The sequence below is a fragment of the Lolium perenne genome, chromosome 4 (assembly GCF_019359855.2).
Source record: "Lolium perenne isolate Kyuss_39 chromosome 4, Kyuss_2.0, whole genome shotgun sequence".
In the NCBI taxonomy this organism is placed as follows: Eukaryota; Viridiplantae; Streptophyta; class Magnoliopsida; order Poales; family Poaceae; genus Lolium; species Lolium perenne.
Window position 1 is genome coordinate 151,749,373 of NC_067247.2, and position 7,675 is coordinate 151,757,047.

At 50.0% G+C, this 7,675-nt stretch overlaps 1 pseudogene; it reads left to right on the forward strand.

The window, feature by feature from the left end:
- The first annotated feature begins 1,237 nt into the window (after positions 1-1,237).
- Positions 1,238-6,386, forward strand: LOC127294172 (UDP-glycosyltransferase 87A2-like; annotated as a pseudogene).
- The last annotated feature ends 1,289 nt before the right edge of the window (positions 6,387-7,675 follow it).

Sequence of the window (7,675 nt, forward strand, 5' to 3'; positions counted from 1 at the left end):
GCGTAAACTGCCACTTCTCGCCAAGTTTCAGCTTGCTATAGCAATGCATCAACATGAAAGGCTTAAACCCTTCTGAATTCTTCCGATACAACCACATGGCATGGTGCAACTAATCAAAGGAAGTGAAAAAGACTATCAGATTATGATTGAAAGAGACAAGATAAATTGGTGGTAGAAAGAGGCGTACCAAGTCTACGCCGTTTGTGCTGCTATCCCCTCTTGTCTCGAGATCGAAATGGAATACATGGAATAAGTTCACCGACGCTTGGATGATGGCCCAACGCCGTCAACATTTCCTTTTGGCTCTTCTTCATTGGCATCATGCGGTAATCCTTGTCAGGCACCTAGGCTTCGACGGTGCGGCCTCGCCGAAAAAATCGGGGGTCGACAGGGACGCCGCTCCCGGTATGTTCACGCTCGTCGAATAACTCCATGGTCTCGCGGCGGTCGTAGTGGCACACGCGGCTAACACGGCCTTCTGCTGCACAAGAGACATCGTCGTCTCCCTCGCTTGCTCCACCACCCGCTGGTCTCCGCTCCGCAGTCGACAACCTCCGCCGCAAGCAGTCTTCTTGCCAACATTCTTTGATCCACGACTCTGGCTTCACCTTCTGCGCCGACGCCTTCCTCGGCTTCCCGAAGGGCGCCTTCAGCCCCTTCTTTGTTGCCGCCTTATCTGGTGGCTTGGTGGCCGATTTCTTGGCCAGCTTTTTGGGGATTGCCGGTGCCATGACTACGATTGGCGACGGTTGTCTAGTTGCGAGAGAGTAGCGGCGATGGGAGGGAGAAATGAATCGACGGGATAAGGACAAATAGAATCTTTGGGTCGGGGAGAGAAATGTGTGGCTCGTGGCAGGAAGTGGCGTGAGGGCACGAAGTGGCGGGAGACTAATTAAATTTCCTTCGTGTGTATAACACATCAGGTCCGTTACTCGCGACTCGTTTCAGCATATGTTCGGTGCGCCCGTAGTGTTTCATGTAGAGCGGGATGGCCTCGAGACACCGAATACCGTATTAGACCGCACCAAAGAGAAAACCTCTTTGGAGGCGCAACTGAGGGGGTGTTTGTTGTGGCTTTTTTTGGCTTTTGGCTTTGGCAAAAGCCACCAAAAGCACCTAAATAGGTGCTTTTTTTGGCTTTTGGATTTTGGAAGCCAATATCTAGCGTGGAACGCGATTAGAGCCTGCAAAGAAACATCCTGCGTACGAGCTACGAGTCTTTTTTTTCTTCTCCTTCTTCGTACTAGTACTCAACGATGAGATTGCTTATCCACATATGCCATGTGGTTACGAGCTACGAGTCCTCGCACCCGCGGCATTGCAACCACAGCCATAGCCCACACACACGAGCGCGCACTGTGCAAGCCATGAACGAGATGGCCGCCACCGACGAGCCGTGCCGCTGCCACATTGTGGCGGTGCCGTACCCTGGCCGGGGCCACGTCAACGCCATGCTGAGCCTGTCCCGCCTCCTCGCCGCGCGCGGCGCCGAGGTCACCTTCGTCGTCACCGAGGAGTGGCTCGGCCTTATCCTATCCTCCTCCGCCGCCGCGCCTTTGCCGGCCGGTGTCCGCCTGCGCGCCATCCCGAACGTGATCCCCTCCGAGCACGGCCGCGGCGCCGACCACGCCGGCTTCCTCGACGCCGTCGCCACCGAGATGGAGGCGCCCTTCGAGCGCCTGCTCGACCGAACTCCAGGCAGAGGAAGGCCCGCCGGTCGCTGCGCTCGTGGCCGACACCTACTTGGCGTGGGTCGTCGACGTCGGCAACCGGAGGGGCGTCCCGGTCTGCTCGCTCTTCCCCATGGCCGCCTCCTCCTTCTACGCCTGCTACCACTTCTACTGCCTTGCCGACGACCACGCGCCGGCCGCCGGTGCCACAACAGGTCAGCTTTCTCTTCGACTACGTGCTGCTTCCAAACATTTCTGACAGGTTCTCCTGATTGATGTAGTACCAACAACATTTCGTTCAATTTGGATTGGTAGTTGTTGGATCTAGATCTTTTACTACAGACCTGATTCATTATTATATATTCAGATAAACTATGGACATGATAACTCTGCCATGCTATAATATTTTTTGTCCGATTTTTGTACGACAAATCATTGAAGCCATCCATGACGCGGCGCCTGCTGGATGGAGTAGCTTCGTTGGACCAATAGTCGTACACAAATCGGGACAGTGCTTCGGTGACTTAGCAAGCCCTCAAAGTTAGTGACTTTGTGTCACTTATAAGTGGGGTCAAATAGGGTCCAAATAATGAAGGGTCCACATGTCAATCGCTCAAAGTCACGGCAAAGTCACCCTGACAAAGTCACCTAAGCTCAATCCCACAAATCGAATGGGCATTCATCGTAGGCATAGTAGTTTCGAAATCCTAATGCCGATGGGCTGTCATGCTACCTTGCTAAGCAGCAGTTATACACATATTATTACTTCTTATTGATTCAAGTGTCATTGTTTATGTGCACATCCCAAAACGTTTCAGACACATGTGCAAAGATCGAGTAGCCTAGTCAATAAAACATTGGTAAACATAAAAATGACTTGTTAGAGCAATTCCAATAGTATAGCCGGTTGTTGGCTATAAGCAAGATGCCATGTCATTTATAGCCAACATGTAGCCAACAAGTACAATAGTTGGCTATTAGAATGTACTACTTTTTCAATGGATGGCCCATCTTTCATTCACACACCTTGCCTAGGAGCACGTGCTAGAGCTAGCTCTTGCATAAGAGCCCATTCACATTCTCTCTCCTCTTCTCTCTCCTCCAACTAGACATAAATATATTATTTTAATCCTTGTAGCCAGCTGACTAGACCTTATTGTACTTGCTCTTAATCACATGTAACTCTGCAAATATACTTGTTTTGCAGTCGGTATCACACGCTATGACTTGTCCTTTAGTTCATTATATTGCACATGCTGTTAGTACTGGATGGATACAAGATATTAATGGTCTAATTGCTGTCTGTAGACTACACTCTCAAGTTGTTGTGGGGAAATAAACATTTCTTTTTCTTATTTTCTTGTGTAAAAAATCAATAAATCTACACAGCAGAGTCTTGCTGTTTCCAGAAAATAGTTATAGGTCAAATACCCAAAACTGAGCATGCTTCAAAATAGGTACTCAATTGGTGTAAGCATAACAGAAATAGCCAATTTCTTGTTCAGTTTTCCTCGGCCAGTACTCCCCAATTCATATCACTTATATGTGGTTGCAAGAGCTTCTCCACCGGCAGCCCCGATAGCTGGCGCAGTTTTTGGGCTCACACCGGCGCGCCCCAAAAGGCGCCGGCGCGGTTTCGAGCCCAATAGAAGCGCCGGCAACCCCGTACCGGCCCCTTCACAAAGGGCGTGAATCGAGCGCACCGACACCTTCTCCCACGTAAAAAGCACCCGCGGGGCCCTTCTGCCAGCCAGACGCGTTGGTTTCCCCCTCCCCCCGCCCCCGCCCCCGCCGACTCCCACCCGTCGTCGCTGTCGCGTCCCCTGTGCTAGCCTTCCACCCCGCCTGTCCATAAACCGCCGGCCATCGACACCGCCGCCACTCCCTCGACCAGCCACCGCTCTTTCGGACGAAATAGAGGTCGCCGCCACCGCCGCCAAAACGCCCAACTGCCCCGCCCGCAAGGTGTTTGTCGGATTGCCACAATGGACAACGACGATATGATGTTGGTGCAACTGTTCATGGAGGAGGAGAGCACTGGCACTGTCCGGCGGCAGCAACAGCTGATTTTGACGAGCCTCCTCCGTGTTCGCCAGCCCTTCCTGGCCGTGCTCGACGCGGCGGTTCAAGGCCAGGCAAGAGGAGTAACGTCGACCGGCATCGTCAAGCCGGTGCCATGCTGCTTGAGTGCGACTACTTCGCCAACGATGCTACTCATTCGCCGAAGGAATTTCGGCGCCGTAGGATGAACAAGGATCTGTTCATGAAGATTGTCTTCGGTGTCAGGGAGTACGACGACTACTTCATGAGAAAGCAATCTTCATGAGCAAGCAAGATTGCGTAGGTTTGTGGGGCTTCTCCTCAATCTAGAAATGCACTGCCATACGGAGCTCCTCCAGATACAACCAATGACTACCTGCGCATGGCGGAGTCGACATGTTCACAGACTGTCTACATGTTTTGCCGAGCCGTCATTGTGGTGTTTGGTGTGGATTATTTGAGAGCACCAAGGACAGATGATATAGCTTGAATCCTAGAACAAAATGCAGCCCGAGGGTTTCCTGGGATGCTAGGAAGCATCGACTGTATGCATTGGGGTTTGAATAATTTCCCTTTTTCTTAGCAAGGGATCTACAAGGGGCATACTGGTGAGTGCAGTGTTATACTTGAGGCGGTGGCAGACTATGACCTCTGGATTTGACATGCTTTCTTTGGCATGGCTGGAACAAACAATGATATCAATGTGCTCAAGCGCTCTCCGGTGTTTTCCAGGCTGGCTAGGGAGAAGCTCCTGCCGTGAAATTTGAGGTAAACGGCCACGCATACAGCAAAGTGTACTATCTAGCTGATGGTATCTATCCAAGTATGCTACATTTGTGAAGACAATCCCGGCTCCATCTTTGGAGATGGACGCTTATTTTGCGACATGCCAGGAAGGAGCTCGCAAGGATGTTGAACGTGATTTTGGGGTGCTTCAGCAGCGTTTCGCTGTTGTCAAGTATCCTTCTCTCACTTGGTCTGTGTCTCAGATGTGGGAGATGATGAACGCATGCGTGATCATACACAACATGATCATTGAGAGCGAGCGCGACGAACCTGTGCATGATGACCAACCATTTGATTATCAGGGGCCTCTTGTTGAAGTAGAGCATGTACCCCAGTAATTTGCCGCTTTCCTTCACATGCATCAAGAAATCTGAGATGCAGGTGTTCATGTTCAACTTTAGGCAGATCTGGCTACGCATTTGTGGACGAGGAGAGGAGCCGCCAACAAGGCATGATTTAATTTGAATTATTATACAAATAATTTCCTTTGTATTTGTGTTAAACTATGTTAAATATTATATTAATAATTTTATGTGATTGAAATATTGTTTCAAAATATTATAAAAAGAAACAAAAAAAAATTGGGGGCACCGGCTTGGGGTACGCCGGTGTTGGAACCCGTTCCCCAAATGGACGAAGCGGTGTTGGCGCCCCCCATACGGCAGTGCCGCGCCTATTTGGGGGGCACCGGTGGAGATGCTCTAACTGCACCATCACACTACCACATGGTTTCCATTCCTGGCGTGTTTCTTTATATAATTATTGAAGTAGATACAATCATCTATATGGTAGCTTAACATTAATTGCTCACTCAGCTTTTGTTTTCCTGCAGAAAAACCTGAGCAGAGACTTGAGCAGTGTATATCGGGTCTGGCTTCAAGTTCAATTACCTTATCCGACCTCAAGCCCTTAATTCACAACGAGAGAACATTACAGCATGTCCTCACAGCTGTCTCTAGAATCAAGAATGTGCAATGCCTCCTATTCACCACTATGTACGAGCTTGAGACCAGTGTAATTAGCTCCCTAAGATCAGCACTCCCCTGTCCTGTTTTCCCAATTGGTCCCTGCGTTCCCTATACGACCCTTGAAGACCAGCATTCCAAATCCAGCCGAGAGCTTACCAGTCCAGGAGACTGCTTCACCTGGCTGGACTCTCAGCCTGTGAACTCGGTGCTATACGTCTCCCTTGGCAGCTTTCTCTCTGTGTCAGCCTCTCAGCTTGACGAGATCGCGGTGGGACTCGCAGCAAGCGAGGTCAGATTCTTATGGATTCTTCGTGAACAAACTCCTCGGGTGCGAGAACTTGTTGGTGGGATTGATAGGGGCATGATACTGGCGTGGTGTGACCAGTTGAAGGTCTTGTGCCATCCTTCAGTTGGGGGTTTCCTGACACATTGTGGGATGAACTCAACGCTCGAATCTGTCTTCGCTGGTGTACCTATGCTCGCGCTACCACTGTTCTTTGATCAACCAGTTGATAGCCGTCTAATTGTTGAAGAATGGAAGATTGGGCTGGAGCTACGGGATTGGACTGATAAGGATCGCTTGATCCCGAGCGAGGAGATTGCAAGGGCTATTAAGAAGTTGATGGACAGTGATGAAGCTGATATGGAGGCAATAAGGAGATGTGCCCTTGAATGGAAAGAGTGTTCTGTTAGAGCAGTTAAAGAGGACGGATCTTCATATAACAACCTCAGTTCATTGATGGAGATAGTATGCTCATCGCAATGTACTCAACTCGATCAGCAACGCCCCAAAGATAGGGCTTGAAATGTATCATGTATTTAACTATTTGATTGTCATTGGTCTTGTACTGTCAATTCAAGTGTATCAACTTCATGAAAAGAGATTGTGATAGTTAATTGACAGCCTCGGCTATTTGTGCGAGTAGTGTGATGAGCAGTGCTGTCCTCGGGTGCTATTGGTGATATTGCACCGTTGCAAAGTATTGCTGGATAAGCTGGTTTATTGGACAGACTTTACTGGCATTGTAAAGCTAAGCTGATTGATAATTATGAAGGAAGTTCCAAAACATCATACTGAGAGGAAAAACTTAATCTACAGACTTCCAATTCATCATTCAAGCTAAGTCTGATTTTTTAAATGTGCAAGCTTGCTTCATCAGACTATTAGTGCAATGTTCTGATTGTAAGGCTAGCCTGTTGCAAAATTTATCAATCAAGCTAAGACTGAAAATTCCAATATGCAAACTTCAGCTAATAAGCTAGTTTGTTCTACAAAGTGCTAATTTAAATTATGAAGAACAGTGTACAAAGGTTCAAATTATGAATACCGGTTGTACTGATAAATAATAATCAAATTCTAATCTGCAAACTTCATTCGGAACACAATTGTAATAATTTTACTTAGCTTATTCTCATGAGAATAGTTAGACGGACAGATGCAACCTTGGCAGCAGATAGACCTCAAGGAGCATCAGTTGATTCTTGTATGATTCTTTTATCGAGGCAAGCGATATAGCTCCTTGAGTTCTTCATGTAGTGTTGCATCAACGGTTAGAGCATCTCCACCGGTCCTCCCAATAGCACTTTGGGGGTCCTAGAGAGAGAAAGTGTCCACACCGGCGGTCCCAAAAAAGCGCCGGTCACTTTGAGACTCCAATAAAAGCGCCGGCACGCCCGTTGCAATACCTTCGCGAAGGGAGTCGATTAGTTGCATGTGCCACACTTGCATGTGACACAACCCTCTAAAGATTCTCCTCTCTCCTACTTTTTCTGTCCCCACTTGCATGTACATGCATGATGCCGGCGCCTCTATTGGGCTAAGGCTGGTGCCAACGCGGGCTGGAGCAGGGGCGGTAGCGCCGGCGTCGGGGCGAGAGGCGGGCGATAGGGCGGCGAGACGAGAGCGCGGGGCGGTGCGGGCGCCGGCGGTAGCGCCGCCGCCGCCCGCCGCCGCGCCGGCGGCGATGAGCGATAGCGAGGCGAAAGCGGGGCGAAGCGGCGCGGTGGCGGGGCGGGGCGAGAGGCGGGCGGGCGATAGGCCGGGCGATAGCGGGCGTTAGGCGGGCGTTAGGCGGGCGACAGCGGGGCGAGAGGCGGGCGAGAGTGGGGCGGGAGTGGGTAACGGCTAGCTGAGGTGGTGCGATCTGATTCGTCCACCTCAGCTAGCCGTCGGGAGTGAGGTAGGAAGTAAATCCTTCGCGATGAGGAACA